This window comes from Lactuca serriola, chromosome 5 (genome assembly GCF_051521515.1).
Source record: "Lactuca serriola cultivar US96UC23 chromosome 5, Lser_US96UC23_V15, whole genome shotgun sequence".
NCBI classification, from domain to species: domain Eukaryota; kingdom Viridiplantae; phylum Streptophyta; class Magnoliopsida; order Asterales; family Asteraceae; genus Lactuca; species Lactuca serriola.
The window spans coordinates 322,090,483-322,108,947 of record NC_136412.1 but is presented as its reverse complement, the minus strand read 5'-3'; the positions used below and the strand labels follow the sequence as shown (position 1 = coordinate 322,108,947).

General features: G+C 37.2%; 1 pseudogene across 1 annotated transcript; it reads right to left on the bottom strand.

Moving 5' to 3' along the window:
- Positions 1-6,692: 6,692 nt before the first annotated feature.
- LOC145055090 (MLP-like protein 31) lies at positions 6,693-7,599 on the bottom strand (annotated as a pseudogene). Its single transcript, XR_013685075.1, has 2 exons — positions 7,351-7,599; positions 6,693-7,206 (listed from the first exon to the last, which is right to left on the bottom strand). The product of XR_013685075.1 is annotated as an MLP-like protein 31 (transcript).
- Between the last annotated feature and the right edge of the window lie 10,866 nt (positions 7,600-18,465).

The window sequence follows — 18,465 nt, the reverse complement described above, 5'->3', positions numbered from 1 at the left end:
CTAAACTCCCAAGAGATGATTTATGGACTCAAAAGTGGACTTCTAGAAAACCCTAACTCAATAAACAACAAGGATAAGCAAGGAAAAAGCTTTTTACCTTCCAAAGCTCCCCAATATACTCTAGATGTAGGATCCTTAAGCTCTTCCCACGTTCAAGGCTTGAACATCACCTCCTTCTTCTTGCAAATCCACTAGAATGGCCACCAAGAATACTTTAAGGCACAAAACTCACACTCTCTTGCAAAATAGGGTTTTAGGATGAAAAGAGGCTATGGAGGTTGATTAGGGTTTGATCCAAATGAAATAAGGGTGTTTAAATAGTGTCCAAGCCAAAAATTAGGGTTTGGTCATTGGCCTCGTACGCCCCGCGTACATGCTCGTATGCCCCGCGTAAAGCCTCGACCACCCGTTGCATGCACACGCGTACGCTAAGCGTACTCATATGTACGCCCAACGTACAAAGGGTCCTTATTTGCCAAAAATGAAATACTTTGAGGGTAAAAACGGGATAACTGGATTTGAGTGTTACAAACAACGTTGGCTTTAAATACAAATTTTTGGTTGCTTTACACAACATTAATAGTTTGATAAACTTACTTAATATTTTTAAGACAACACTTAAACGTGTAACACAATAATGTAACCATTTTTTCTTGTTTTTAAGGTTGCAATTTGCATAATAATTTATTATCTATAACCTTAAATATATAATGTCACCACAATACAAACATATTATACATTCTTGCTACAAAGGAAAATGCTCTAGACCTTTACGGGTTTTTAATGGTTAAATTGCAAGAAAAAAATAAGGAGTGATTTTTTTGTCAATAAAACCAAAATATAGAGATTTGTTTACAGATTTCTTTTACCACAACTATAAAAGATATATATTTTTCTTTTATCACATGCATTTGAAATTTCAGTTTCTTTCTAATAATTATTAAACCATTGTCAATTTAAAATCACACATTAATAATTTGTATAAAAATCTAATTTTTTAATTTAAATATAACGTTAAAGGGTTAAATTAAATCGAAATGACCATTAAACTTATAGTATACTATAAAAGATATATTTTTTCTTTCACCATATATATATATATATATATATATATATATATATATATATATATATATATATATATTTGAAACTTATATTATTTTTCAATTTCTTTTTAAGTATATATCAATTTCATCAAACATGTGTACCAATATTTTTTAGTTGATATTAGAGGTTACATTTGTAATTTACATTACTTACAGGGTTTGAATTGTAAATATTATGTTTGTTAGTTAGTTAGGAGTTGAAGGTTGTTAGAAGTTTTCTTCTCTTTGTATATGTAGATTCATTTTGTTAATCAATTTGGAGAATTCAGTCTCAATCTTTCAATTTGTAATATGGTATCAGAGGCTTCCAATTTTCTTCACTGATTGTTCATCTTCTTCTAAATTGATTGTCGTTCTCAATTGTTCTTCTTTTCAAAGTGATTTACTAATTTGTTCTTGTGAATCATTATTCTTTTCGTTTCTATCAAAATCACAAATTATTCTTGTGATTTCATCTGAAAAATTTATGGTTCATCAAGTTCATCTGGAACTTCAATATCTCCAATTCATGATCGCATGTCACCTTATTACATGCATCATTCGGATAATCATGGTTGTATTCTCGTTTCTCAACCCTTAGTTGGTGAGAATTACTCATCATGGAGCAGATCTATGTTAATTGCTCTTTCAGTCAAGAATAAGGTAGGTTTCATTGACGGAACTCTACCTGAACCACCGATGAATGAAATTGTTAATCGTGATTCATGGATGAGGAATAATAAACTTGTAATATCTTGGATTTTGAATTCTGTTTCTAAAGAGATATCTACCAGTATCATGTTTGCTAATTCAGCTAAAGAAATCTGGAACGATCTCAAAGATCGATATGAACAGAGCAATGGCCCTCGCATCTTTCAGATTCGTCGAGAAATCATAAATCTCAATCAAAATCAAGATGTTGTTGGAGTATATTTTACAAAACTAAAATCTATAAAAAAAGAACTCGAAAATTTCAGACCATGGTGTTCTTGTGGAGGTGTTAAAGAAATCGAAAAATACTTTCAATCTGAGCAAATCATGAATTTTTCTCATGGGATTAAAGGAATCCTTCACTCACACAAGAGGTCAGATCTTGTTAATGGATCCTTTACCAACTATTAATCGTGTATTCTCACTAGTTGTTCAAGAAGAAAAACAAAAGATGCTTTCAGACAACCAGAATTCTTTGGCATTTCTTGCCAAATCTACCCCTGCCAATCCAAACAAACCATACAACAGTTCCAATGCTACTTCAAATCAAACTAAGAAATATTCAAATAACAGAGAAAGGCCATATTGTTCTCATTGTAAGTTCCAAGGACATACTATTGATAAATGTTACAAATTACATGAATATCCACCTGGTTATAAAACCAAGTCAAAGTCCAATCATGTTAATGCTGCTGTAATGAATGATGATCTGAATTCTTCAGTAAGTGATGAACTTAGCAACATGTTATCGGGGTTTTTCTCCAGCACAATGTCAACAAGTGATGTATGCCCTATCAAATCACATGATTTCTGTTAATCCAAATGAGAATACTTTAACTGGTAAGTGTTATTCTCTCACTGATAAAAATGGATTACATTCTCAAATGTGGATATTAGATTCAGGAGCTTCTCAACATGTATGTCACAATATTGATTTGTTTATGAACAAAAGAAAGGTTCTTAATCATACAGTTACTCTTCCAAATAAAGTCACTCTACCTGTTCATATGATTGGGGAAATTAAAATTGACTACCTATTCACTTTAAGGAATGTTTTATATGTTCCTGAGTTTGATTTGAATCTGGTATTAGTTAGTGCTCTTACAAGATCTCAACATCTAATTGTTCAATTTACTTGTCACAATGCTTACATCCAGGATGTTCATCACAAGAAGATGGTTGGCAAAGCTGAGAATATTCAAGATTTATATGTCATCAACACAAATGAAAAGCAAACTTGTAATTTTGTTTTAGATTCAAGAATTAATTATGTTTCATTAGATTTGTGGCATAAGAGATTAGGACATCCATCAAATAATTGTCTTGTTCCTATTAAGACTTTATTGGATGTTTCTATTACTCATAGTGATTGTAAAGAACATTGTCCAGTTTGCCCTTTGGCTAAGCAAAAGCAGCTTCCATTTCAATCCTTTAAAAATATGTCTGATGAATCATTTTCTCTTATTCATTGTGATATATGGGGCCCTTATCAAGATTCAACCGATAATGGACATAGATATTTTGCTATAATTGTTGATGATCACTGTAGATATACATGGATATATTTACAGAAACATAAATTTGATATCAAGGGCATTATTCCAAAGTTCTATACTTTCATTCAAACTCAGTTCAACAAAGCTATAAAATGCTTCAGATCAGATAATGCCAAAGAGTTGGACTTCAAATATTTTTTTGAGGAAAAAGGTATAACACACCAAAAATCTTGTGTTCAAAGACCACAACAAAATTCAGTTGTGGAAAGGAAACATCAACATCTGTTGAATGTGGCTAGATCATTGATGTTTCAATCACAAGTTCCTATTTGTTACTGGGGTGATTTTGTCTTAACTGCAACATATTTGATTAATCGAATTCCTTCAAAAATTCTCCATTTCAAAACACCATATGAGTTGTTGTATGGTAAGGCTCCAAGTTATAAACACATAAGAGTTTTTGGATGTTTGGCATATGCATCTACTCTTCCATCTCAAAGAACAAAATTTACTCCCAGAGCAAAAGCTTCTTTATTTTTGGGATATCCTCCTAATATGAAGGCATACAAATTTCTTGATCTTGAAAGCAATCAGATTTTTTGCTCTAGAGATGTTGTTTTCCATGAATCCATATATCCGTTTCAAGACAAAACATTTTTAATAACACCCCAAGATCCTTTTTCCAATATTGTGTTACCTATTCCTTTTAATGAATCGATTACTTATTCAATTCCTACTTCAATTGATGATTCCATTCTTATTTCTGTTTCTGATCAAGTTCTAGTTCGTGATCCTATTCCTCATCAATCAGAAACATTAAGGAGATCTACTAGAAATCATCAACCTCCTTCATACTTAAGAAATTATCATTGTAACACAGTTTCTCATTCTCATGTGCCATACTCTCTTGATACTGTTCTGTCATATGACAAAGTATCTCATAATCATAGAATTTTTGATATGGCTGTTTCTTCAACCTTTGAGCCCAAAACATATAAAGAAGCATCTAAACACAGAGAATGGTGTGATGCTATGAAAACAGAATTGGATGCAATGGCTTCTAATAATACTTGGACGATTATGCCCCTACCACAAAACAAGAACACAGTTGGTTGTAGATGGGTGTATAAAGTCAAACATGGTAGAAATGGGGCTATTAAAAGGTATAAGGCCAGGCTAGTAGCCAAAGGATTCAATCAAAAGGAGGGAATTGATTATTTTGAAACTTTCTCCCCAGTTGCAAAATTAGTCACAGTCAAACTTTTATTGGCCATTGTTGCAATAAGGAAATGGAATATGGTGCAATTAGATGTTAACAATGCTTTTCTCAACGGAGATTTACATGAAGAAGTGTTTATGGATATTCCACCTGGGCTTGATATTTAGGGGGAACCTCATAGTTCTAATTCTAAGCTTGTGTGTAAACTCAATAAGTCCATTTATTGTCTTAAGCAAGCTTCAAGGCAGTGGTTTGAAAAATTCTCTACTTTTATGTTGAACATTGGTTTTATTCAATCCAAAACAAATTACTCATTATTTCATAAAGGCAAGGGTGATGATTATGTTTGTCTACTTGTATATGTAGATGACAAAATTATTACAGGTGTGTCTCAACAAGGAATTGCTTCTCTCAAGTCTCAATTAAGTAAACAATTCAAATTGAAAGACTTAGGAAAACTGGGATATTTTTTGGGTCAGGAAATTGCACATTCTAAGGAGGGTATTATTGTTTCTCAAAGGAATTATACTTTATAACTTATAGAGGATGTTGGTTTGTTAGCTGCAAATTAAACCCAAAAGTACCCCTATGGAACCAAGATCATTACTTTCTGCAAAACATGGTGATGTTTTTCATGATCCTTCATAGTATAGAAGATTGATTGGCAGATTAATCTATTTAAACATCACAAGACCAGACATCTCTTTTGCAGTTCAGCAATGATCTCAATTCATGTCTAATCCACGAGTTCATCATTACAATGTTGCTTGTCATTTACTCAGATATCTGAAGAACTCACCAGGCCAAGGTTTATTTTTTCAGCAAACTCCACATTACAGCTCAAAGGGTTTTGTGATTCAGACCGGGCAAAATGTCCAGATTCTCGTCGTTCAGTTAGTGGCTTTTGTATTTTTCTTGGTGATTCATTAGTTTCTCGGAAATCTAAAAAGCAATCAACTGTTTCAAAATCATCAGCAGAGGCAGAATACAGGGCTATGGCTATGACTACTGTTGAAATGGTGTGGATGCAACAACTTTTAAAAGCTTTTGATGTTCATACAAAGGATCAAACTTTACTATTTGGAGACAATGAAGCTGCTCTTCAGATTGCACATAATCCCACTTTTCATGAAAGGACCAAACATATCGAAGTGGATTGTCATTTTGCCCAAGAAAAAGTAGAAGATAAAACCATAAAATCGTTACCAATACAATATGCTTTATAATTAGCAGACACATTCACTAAACCATTGCCAAGTACCAAGTTACAACCTTTTTTAAGCGAGATGGGTCTGAAGAATATATATTCTCCATCTCCATCTTGAGGGGGAATAGTAGAGGTTACATTTGTAATTTACATTAGTTACAGGGTTTGAATTGTAAATATTATGTTTGTTAGTTAGTTAGGAGCTTAAGGTTGTTAGAAATTATCTTCTCTTTGTATATGTACCTGTACAGATTCATTTTGTTAATCAATTTGGAGAATTCAATCTCAATCTTTCAATTCGTAATAGTTGATGAACCGATTGATATATTGTTTGGATTAATTAAGCTCATCCATATATTCCAAGTGGTGGTATGCTACAAGAGGATTCTACCTTTGGAATATAGACAGTGTCTTTTCATAACATCAATTAAATTTAGTCTTACAAAATAATTTTAAATCGAAAAGATACAAAACATGTAGAATTTACGTTTGTCGAGTAGCAAAACAAGATGAAATTGAGAAGTGACATCGTAAATATAGATGAGATGGAATTGAGAAGTGACATCATAAATATAGACGAGGAAGATAATATTTCCGATGAGACAACGGTTAGTTGCATAAACATGTGTTTCACGTGTTATTAATTAACAGAGACTGAGTCTAATTAAATAATGATATATATTAATTTGTTTGAGTTATGTCTCATGTGTGTTGCATAATGTTTAGTCTTTGAAACTTTGCTAGGCGGGGTCATTTTATAATAAATATTTGCCGGTTCCATGTTTAGTCTTCTTTTGTAGTCGGCATTTTTTTATTGCAACTTACTGGTTTCTTATGAGCTTAAGGCTATTTTAGTATGTTAATTTATTATTGCTGTATGCTCTATATTATTTGTGTAGATTGATCATATATAGACAAATTAATGAATAATTTGTTTTAACTGGAAATACAAAGACAGTCTCTCACAACACAAATTATTGGGAAAACGAGAATACTGATACATAAATAATACACAATACTTCAAAGAGATTCTTGTATATAATTATACACCGCCGGGCATGTTTCTCTCCTTATTCACAATCTACGTAAACATACGTAGTAATTTATTCTTTCATTCAAATTAAGAAACACACATACATGCATTTAGAGACAAAAGAAAACCTCCCTCCATTAATTTCCTTCTTTTATTAATTAATGTCGAAGTAGAAGTAGAAGTTGCAGAACTACTTAATTAGTGCTGCCATGGACATCCAAATCCTTGACCAGATCACAAAGGTAGTCCATCATAGAAGTTGGATATGGTACACTCACATCAGGCTTCTCAAACTCAAAGGTCCAAGTAGCCACCTGTCCATCACCCTTTTGTTCAACATGCAATATGATTGTAAAGCTCCTCCACTAAATCTCCTCCGATTACCTTAAACACAGCCATGTGGTTTTCCTCATTCACTGCTTCAATTATCTGTTTACAAATTTTTCTTTTTCCCTCTTAGTATTGTTCATGCAAAGATCAATGCAAAATAAATTATCGTTAGTCAGTATCTCATACATAGTTTTGAACTAATGATTCATGATGCATGTACTATCAATCTCAATGGAATAACCAGAACTAGGATTTGGTGTATGAAATACCATGAGTGTAGTGCCAAGAGATGATAGATCCAACGGCTCCCCTTTCACCATCATGCAGTTCACAGTCATGAACCTTATTAGGGGCTATTGCAACTATCTCATGGGGGTTGTGCCTGAAGAGATCGTGGAATACATCTCCCTTCTTACTGATCTCTACATAACCAATTAACTTTCCAGATAGAGCCATCGATCTCTTATGTATTTAATGCGACAACCCTTCAATTCAACCACCTATATAGAAGAGATAGTTGAGGAGTTTTTATGTAAAATATGGCCGATCACACATGGCCTTATATACAAAATTTTGGCCACCGGGTCCTGGCCCACATGTAGAATTTTAGTATTTTTTGCAACTTCTAATTATTTTGCATTTAATACGGAAAAGAAACATCTCATTAAATACTCACGTCCCTGTTGATTGATAATCAATTGCGTAAATGATAGTAAATCAAATTATTCAACGTGAAGTAATTAATGTTGATCATGATTGAAGCAGTTGCACCACGTGGTGCAACCCTTGTGATTTTGGTTGCCAAAAAAATGTGAAGCTAATTGAACTGATGTTTTCCATATCAGGATCAACGTCCAATAATGTAATCATTATGATTGTTCTCCATGTCGATCACGATCAAATGTATTTTTGACTTGCAAGACCAAATTATAGTTGATGTTCTACGTTCCATCTTCTCGTCTTCTTTCATTCTGTGTCTGTGCTGCTCTCTATTTCTATACGATTTTTCAAAGCAACTATGTACATAGTATATCAATGAATGAATTTCTCTCTTTCTCAATATGAGAATTAAATATCCTCCTACTTTTTTGGGTTCTTTTACAAGTTGTTTCCAAAAATGAGAATTAAATGTCAAAAGTTCGTTGGCACCATGTTTCTCATAAATCGGCATCTCTGGTCCAACCTTCTCGAATCGGCATGCTCCAGCTGTGTCCAAAATTTCAGGCAATTCATTATTCGTCTCAATCTTCAAGACTAATCCACAATCATCATTATCTACGTATTTAATACATTGTCCAGCAGGGTCAAAACTTTCAACCAATTTATTATCGGCCCACTCTTTGAAAGTAACCCACGATCAGCATTATTTATACACGACAGTCACACCACACCACAATCAATGTCACTATTAATTAAATATGCGACCATATTCAGCCCATTGTGTAAAGACGAACCAATTAGCTAGTCAATTAACAATGTCCACATAATGTAGAGGATTTAAAACGGAACCCGATCATGTATGAAACATGTCATTTTAGAACCGAACCGGTGGTTTTGAATCAGATTGGTGACTCAAGCGTTGGAACCAGTTTAGGTGAAACCGGATTGTGAAATGAATCACCAGCGTAGACATTGGAAATTAATTTTTTTGAATTTTTTTTCACTAAACAGTCATGTAGCCGTTGGTGAGCCTTTTATTGTCAAAATGACCCATTTGGCCCTGATTTGTTTATAGAAATTCATCAAGTATATATATATTTTCAGGTGATGAATAGATTGATATATTTGTTTGGCTTTAAGTTTATGTGGTGGTATGTTTTTCTAACGACAAATCTAATGTACTGGTAAATTACTTTCAATTTCACCTTATGTTCTAGACGAGATTTGAACCCTCGACCTCAAGAGGGATTACAACACCTGATGTCATTGCCACTGGGAAGCACTTCGGTGTGGTGGTACGTTTCATGAAGATTCTGTGTTTCATGAGGATTCTACCTTTTGAACATCTATGAAATCAACAAAAAAAATTTCTCTTTTTTCATTTAATTTCGTTGAAAAATTAATTAATAAACAAAAATAAATAAATAACTCAAAAATAAACAAAAACTTCTTCCTTTTCTAAAATATAATTAATAAATAAATAACTTAAAAATAAACAAAAATAAACGGATAAATATAAAATAGACTTTTTTTATATCTAAAATGGGATTATGTGTTAATACTTTAATTTAATACTTTTAACTTGAAATATCATCATATCGAACCCTTTTGATAACTTCATTCAAAACATAAAATTGCGGCGGGGTGGTAAAAAATTTAACTTTTAAAAACCGACCTCATTATCAAAGAGAGCCTCTTAAACCTTTATGGTTAACATTATAGTTGGTGAGCCTAGTCGTTGTAAGAGTAACATTATATTTAAACATGCGATGACACAATGTTGTATAGAGCTTTTATATATATATATATATATATATATATATATATATATATATATATATATATATATATATATATATATATATATATATATATATATATATATACATACTATCTTATTAAAAAAATATCATTATTTCTATAAATAGATTCAATATAATAATAATAATATTTTTTTAAAACGTTCAAATCTATAAGCTTAAAGTGCAAACAATTATAAATAACATTAAATTAAATTTGATGTTATATAAAATACTTAACAATAATTACAATTACTTAATGCATAAGTATCTTCTCTCTTACTTTTGACTCGACCCTTTTAATCATCCATGACCGAGTCTATGTTAAATCCTGAGATATGTGCAAATATATCTCGATTCTCTTTTCTCTATGTTCCATGATATCAACCGCCAAGTACACAACCACAAATGGGAAGCTTCACTGGCACCTTCGATAATCAAAAAATGATAAACTTTCACCACCATCGCATCAAATTCGTCGTCAGTAAGAACGCTAGCCCTAACCATTGTTCACAGCCACCACCACTCAGCCGAAACGCCATTATCGGTTGTTTGTTTGATTTCCTGGTTTGTATGCTTCCTTTTTATTCAAGTTTTCCTTTGATTTTATGAAATAACAGGATTTCGTTGTGTATAAATGAAATTTGAGGTTCTATGTACATGGGTTGTGCAGATATAACGATGCTCACATCTCCACTCTGTCACTGCTTACCACCACATCACCACCGCTCCTCCCTTCTGTCATCTACATATTTCTCTCATTTGTTCATCTGAATTCAGTATGCCCTATTTCTCCCTCTGTTTCTTTCTATCTATTGCATAATCAAGAAAGGATGCAAGCAGAGATACATACATGCACCTTCTTTATGTTGTCTATACGCACACATGTACACCAATCACTCTCTATCTTTCTGATTTTGGTTTTTCATTTTCTTTGACTTTATATCTTTCTGATTTTGTTATTGACTTTAATTGTAGGTATGATTGGGATTTTATGAAATTTATGGTTTATATAGGCTCGATTTTGTTTTATCTTGGGAAAATGACTTAAAAGACCAATGAAGTTTCAAAATTGTTCACATTACCCCAATTTTATTTTAGTTGTTCAAGAAACAACAATAAATTAACGTTTTGTATTAAAAAGTCAAATAAAGTTACCAATAAAATTAACGTTTTATAAGAGTGACCGGGTCTTGCAGGTGAACGATTGAGGGGAAAATGATTTGGAAAATTATTATTGAGTTGGCATATGTATGTGGTGTGTTGGCATATCTATGTGGCATTAGACGAAAATTACATGTTATAAGTCGATGGATTTAGGTCATAATGGATATGGCTCCTTGATCAATCTACTTCTTCAACATCGCTTCTTCATCTCGATCCTCCAACTCCTGCTCAACATCAAAATTTTCCAAATCAAAGAGCACAATTAATAAGGCAAATCCTCGTGATTGTGGGTTTCCTTCTTGAATCTGGATATCAATAACAGAGGAAAATCCTGGTAAAAATTTGAGAGTTTATCCTAACTCTTTGGTAAGTGTATCTAAAAGCTTGTTCTTGTTTGTGTCCCTTCTTGTTTTCCTTCTACAATATTGTTTGTTTATGTTATAATTGCAGATGAAGGATCCAAAGGATAAATGTGATTTCTGGGAATGGGTTGATGAAGATGAAGAAATTATAACCAAGAACAAGAATAAGAAAGATGAAAAACATGATTTCAATACTGAAGTGAAGATTGCAATATTGGAACATGATTTCAATGAGTACAAGGTGAAGATTGATAAGGAATGTAAGAGTTTTAGAATGGAATTGTATAAAATGAAATGTTTCATGTTGATGTTTGTTGTTTTGTTTGTAGTGAAGTACATGATGTAGTGTTAATGTGTATGATTATGTCAGGAGAAATGTACTTTGAACTCATGTAATGTTGGTATGAAGTGGGAATGAAAAGAAGGTGTTTATGTATCTTGTCTTTCAACACAAGGGTATTTTTATTGAAAATACACATAATAGCATTGCACTTTTATCAAATGATAATTGCAGGGGCAAAATGGTGCGTAAAACTGTTTAAAACTATACATGTAATTTGTGTTTCAAATGCTCTTCCAACACAAGGGTACTTTATTGAAAATACACATAATTTCATTGCACTTTTATTGAATGATAACCGTAGGGGCAAAATTGTCCATAAAACTGTTTGAAACTATGTTACATTGTTTTAACAGTCTTGAGTGTCCAAAATTCAATGGTCTCTAAAATACACATAATAGTATTATACTTTTATTGAATGATAATAGCATGGGCAAAATGGTCCATTAATATCTATGGATTAATCCATTTAGCATGGGAAAAATGGTCCATTAATCATACACATTAACAAACCCAAACAAAACTGTTTTACCAAGTGCTATACAGAAATGCAGAAAAATGTTTATAACTACATGGGCAAAATGGTCCCTATGTTAGACAAACCCACACAACAAGCCCCACAAAACAATTTTACCAATTTTAAAACAGTTTTAATAGCATGAGCAAAATGGTAAACTTTTAGAATATGCATAAAAAGTAATAAACCATTTAAACTACATATTAAGCATAATTAAACCACATAATCAAGCATGTGCACATAACACTAAATGTTGGTAAATGTGCAGAGCACCAAAAGGAAAGCCTAAGAACCAAAAGACAAGCCTAAGATCCAAAAGATGTGACATTTCATAGTGTTTGACATAATCATAATAGAAAACACCTATCCTTGTTTAAAATGACTGGATTTTCATGACTTTCCCCACTTCTATCTTTTGTTACCATCTTCTTCCTTAACTTCAGTTTTGTGATCCTCTCGGAAGGTAAATGCCTCTTGTTGGCAACAAAATGCTCATAAAAAATAGGTTGATGTTGATCAAAAATAGCTTCATCTTGAACAAATGCTTCATGGTGGTCAACTTGAACAACTGCTTCATGGTGGTCAACTTGAACAATTGCTTATGTAACATCCCAAAATTCAAGGCCAAAAATTTCATTTTTAAATAAGTTATTACATAAAACCCTGAGTATAAAAACATTCATTATAATATCTCGTGACAAACCAAAGTTTCGGTAATCAAAACATATTATCATAAAACCATATCAGAGTGTAATCCCAAAGATCTCATGTGCGGAAAATATAGTGTGATGTGCTGCGATCGTGCCGACTCCTTTCCTTGAAAACAAAGTACCTGAAACCAAAACTGAAAACTGTAAGCACGAAGCTTAGTGAGTTCTCAAGATAGCACATACCATACAAACCAACTAATCCATACATGCCATACATAGCCAAGAGCCATACATAACCAACATATCCATAATCAAGTAAGGTGCTATGTGCCAAACATAGTCTTGCTAAGGTACTAATGAATGCCATGGCTTACCCGCAGTCTTACGCCACTCCTGGTCTCCAATGACCTACCGTCTTCCGGACCCAATCATAATGTGGCCCACTCACATCCGGGCGGTTGCCCCGTCCTAAACTTAACTATCTGAAAAGCCCTGCCAATGAATCACACACCTGACACATTCGCACTAGTGAATATGGATCGACAAATGCTACGGGCCACCCCGTAGTCTTACTATACTCGCTCTGCCAACTAGTGAATGCTACGGGCCACCCATATAGTCTTACAACACTTCTGCGCTGCCAGCCGACTAAATCTACGGGTCACCCCACAGTCTTGCTAAACTAGTGCTACGGGCCACACCGCAGCCTAACTATACTCACATACGATTGCTACGGGCCACACCGCAGTATTACTAAACTAATGCTACGGGTCACACCGCAGTCTTACTAAACTAATGCTATGGGCCACACCGCAGTCTAACTATCCTCACATACGATTGCTACGGGCTACACCACAGTCTTACTAAACTAATGATACGGGTCACACCACAGTCGCACCACACTTCGACGCTATCTGCTAACCATTGCTACGGACCGCCCTGCAATCTTACCACACTCCTCTTACTATCTGACCACTGGTGAATGCTACGGTCATCCGGTAGTCTGACAACACCTTTCCACACCGACTGGCTGCTAGTGGATGCTACGACTAACCCATAGTCGAGCATACAAGCACAATCTAGTATCCCCAAGCTGTACTCATGTCCTATCTGAAACTCCCAACCGATTCTTTTGTAATCTACTATCGAGCAGACAGAGAATGCGATCTCACAATTGGCAAGTTTTCCGACCATCCAGTTCACACTTTCCTCAATTCATATGGCCACCTGGGCCGTCTTTCTTCCTGACAGGAGAGCAAAACTTACCCCAGTTCCAAAACCGCTGCTGCTCCTATAACATGATTATTTCTCCCCCACTTAGCTTCGACTAAGTCTTTACTGCACACGAAAACCCGAGGATTTCCATTCCTTCCTCCCTTTCACAAAAGGCATGATAACTACCATCGCCTTGATGTCGCTAGCGATCCATCACTAGCCCACTCCAAAATACCGTACGATTACCGAATACTAGATGAACACCTCCTGCATCCCTGATACTGATAATCCCCTGAGCTCTAACTAATTCCCTTAAGGTCCGAATAACTAATGCCCAGAGCAACCCCATCAGTGATAGACAACTTCCCTTGATGCTTCCAAAAGCTATCCCAAGTACCAAGACCAGAACCACCAAACCCTGATGATGGTGGAGGGCTACTCCATGGACCCTGCCCACCGACCTCCATGCAACGCTCCTGAACCGTTTTGGTCACAACCGAGACAATACTGGACACTTCGATCCCGAAGTGAGAGATGACCTTACACTAGCTACTAATAGTTCCCGGTATGCAATTAGAATATAGCAATTCTGAAAGTACAATCCGAATACAAGCAGAGAGACAACTCATACATACTATCACCTGAGTCCGGGGTAAGAACAAGCCTAATAATACACATAGAATCGAAAAATAGCCATAGATACATACCTGCAACACTCCCTGTTGTAATCCAGATCTCCCTCCTCTGTCACTGCAAGGCCCTACCCTCTCACCCATCCGCAATCCTCAAAGTTCTCGGGCAAACGCACTCCCCGCTTCTCCCCTCATCGTCGGGCAGTTGGCCTTCTTGTGGCCCACCTGATTGCAGTGAAAACATAATGGGATCGCCCCCCGTGGACAGTCCCTGCTGACTTGACCATCACTGCCACACTAGTAGCATCCTGAACCCCTGGAATGACAAACTCCCTCGTGTGGTTTCCCACACGTGCTGCACTGACTTCGGACCTGCCGACCTACTAATCGTTGATCTGAGGTCTTGGGTCTCTTCCCGGGTACCTCCAAAGTATACATCTGATCCGACCTCCTCTTCGCAATGTGCTCCAAATCAATCTCCCTTTCCCGAGCCCTGGCAATCATAGAGTCCAGGGTCTGGCATGCCGAGAAGCTAACATGCTCCCGAATATCAGCTCTCAACATGTCATGATAGCGGGTCCTCTGCCTCTCATCATCCCCTGCATACTGAGGCACCAATAAGGCCCTCTCCCGAAACTTGGTGGTAATCTCCGCCACCGAATCTGTCATCTGCAGCTGCTGAATCTCCACCACCGGTGTAAACTCCGCCCTAAACCTGGTCACAATGTCGGCCTAGGTCATAGCCTCAATGGCTGAGGCTCGCAAGGAATCACCAACTGACTCCCACCAGTCTCTGGCTCTCCCGCCGCAAAGCGGCCCTTCGACCCCTCCGGGAAGAAGCTCGTCAACTGCACAGACTCAATGTCTGCGATCCATCTCCTGGCAGCAATGGAGTCCTTCACCTCTTGAAAATCCAGCGCACCACCCCCTCTAAAGTCCTTGAAGGACAGTGTGTGCATACTCGCCTGGCCAGACACCAAATCACTCCTGAAAGCTCGTAGACGATCCTCCATCACCTTAATGATCCCCTCCTTGATCGACCCGAAAATGACCGGGGTCGCCTCAAGGATTCCTCTTGCAATCCCAGACGCGATGAACTCGCGTAACCCATCATCAACTTGCTCGAATCCCACGCCTGAGCCTGATCCTGACCCAGATCCTGAGCCTCCTGCTCCATGTCGCGTGGTCACCATACCGGAGATAAACACATAAATGTCCGGATCAAAACATACCCCGAGAGGTCTCACACATTATCCAAGATTCCTGGTTCCATCTCGACCCTCCTTGACTCAAGTACGAATCCTCTACTTCCAGTAGTACGAGCCCATACTAAGTTCCACATCTATCCGTACTTTCCTCAAGGGTTGCTTCAACATCACCAAGTCCCTTTCACTATTACTAACACTGTACCCAACACTACTCTCATCCTAGGCTTGCCCTAGGGTAACCTCTAACCTACACCCAGTCCTCAGCTACTAAAGGCATCTTTATAATTCCAATTAGCCACTACCTGGATACCATCACATGTGACGATGCTCAGATAATCCTTCGGGTAAAGGACTCGTCCGTACAATGGTTAGACTCATACGAGAGCTGCGAAATAGGGCCAAATCCAACACTTTGAGATTATTCAACCCTGATCACATGTGACTTGGCCTATTCACCTAATGGCTAACTCTCATCACTCAGAGTCCCACAAAGCATAAAGAAAGTAGCATTCAGACAAAAGGGGAATCTAACCAGAACATAATCAAGCAATTCTATCCTCACAACAAGAATCTGTACTAGCATGTGATGCTAAGCTCATATAATCAGGCATAACCTAAACAGGCTATCATATTACTGTCTACTCAATACTAGCATGCAATCCTCATAAGCTGAAGTACATAAAGCAGGCGCATAAGGCATCATTCCTAGATCCTTAGTCCTATTCTAGCATGCTGCTCTACTGAAACTGATAAACATAATATAAACTTGTATGGGTAGTTTGGGGTAAACTTACTTGAGCTCGGCTGATTGCACGCATCAAATATTTTGTTCTTCTCAAAGTTCTTTTCTCTCTCCAGATTCTTTTCAAACTTATTTTTATAAAATGGTTTTCCTTTTGAAAACTTTCATACCAAGCCCTTAGTTTGAGTTCAGACACACCTAAGGGTATGTCCGAATCCCTCAAACCAAGGCTCTGATACCAACTTGTAACATCCGAAAATTCAAGGCTAAAAATTTCATTTTTAAATAAGTTATTACATAAAAGCATCAGAATAAAAACATTCATTATAATATCTCGTGACAAACCAAAGTGTCAGTAATCAAAACATATTATCATAAAACCATATCAGAGTGTAATCCCAAAGATCTCATGTGCGGAAAACATAGTGTGATGCGCTGCGATCGAGCCGGCTCCTTTCCTTTAAAACAAAGTACCTGAAACCAAAACTGAAAACCATAAGCACGAAGCTTAGTGAGTTCCCCAGATTCCACATACCATACAAACCAACTGATCCATACATTCCATACATAGCCAAGAGCCATACATAACCAACATATCCTTAATCAAGTAAGGTGCTATGTGCCAAACATAGTCTTGCTAAGGTGCTATGTGCCAAACATAGTCTTGTGGTTATGCCACGGGCCGCACATGGTCTTCCTGGTCAAGCCTGAGGCCACTCCCTGGGTCTTACAGACAAGTGCCAAGGGCCACCCCCTGGTCTTTCATGCAAGTATCACAAAGACAACTATAATACTACTCTACTAGGCTACTCCGCATATAGTGTGCCAGGAGCCACCTCCTGGTCTTTCATACACAATGACATACAGTGCGCCAGGAGCCACCTCCTGGTCTTTCATACATATTGCCTAGGGCTAACCCCCGGGTCTTCCTATCATACATAATAACATACTGTGTGCCAGGAGCCGCCTCCTAGTCTTTCATGCATTATGTCTAGGGCTAACCCCCGGGTCTTCCTATCATACATAACATAATGTGTGCCAAGAGCCGCCTCCTGGTCTTTCATGCATTATGCCTAGGGCTAACCCCCGGGTCTTCCTGTCATACGTAATAACTAAATGGGCCGGCAATGTGGCGTAGACCCATACAAACAGTGAGGAGACTCACCTCGCACTGTTGAACTTTGCTGATAAATCTCTGGCTGCTGTCTGACAACTCTCTGAACCGCTGCTCCACTAGCTCCTCGAGCTACTAATATCAATATAACACTTAGTTCCAAACTGAACTCTAGAAGTCAAACTAAGTCAACTCTGGTTAAAGTCAAAGTCCTGGTCAAATTCAACCTTCCAGTTGACTCAACTCGCCGAGTCCACCCATAGACTCGCCAAGTCCTTAAACTTAGAAGCTCTCAAAATATGACCCAACTCGCCGAGTCACCCCAGGTCATGCCTGGTCATAGCCTGAATGGCTAAAGCTTCCAAGGAATCACCAACTGACTCCCACCAGTCTCTGGCTCTGTCTCTCAAACATCCCGCCGCAAAGCAGACCTTCGACCCCTCCGGGCAGAAGCTCGTCAACTGCGCAGACTCAATGTCTGCGATCCATCTCCTGGCAGCAATGGGGTCGTTGACCCCGTGAAAATCTGGCGCACCAACCCCTTTGAAGTCCTTGATGGATAGTGTGCGCGTACTCGCTTAGCCAGACGCCTAATCACTCCTGAAAGCTCAGAGGCGATCCTCCATCAGCTTAATGATCCCCTCCTTGATCAACCCAAAAATGATCGGGGTCGCCTCAAGGATGCCTCTCGTAATCCCAGACGCGATGAACTCGCGTAACCCATCGTCAACTTGCTCGGATCCCGCGCCCGAGCCTGATCCTGACCCAGATCCTGAGGCTCCTGCTCCATGTCGCGTGGTCACCATACTGGAGATAAACACATAAATCTCCGGATCAAAACATACCCCGAGAGGTCTCACACACTATCCAAGATTCCTGGTTCCATCTCGACCCTCCTTGACTCGAGTACGGATCCTCTGCTTCCAGTAGTACGGGCCCATACTACCTTCCACATCTATCCGTAGTTTCCTCAAGGGT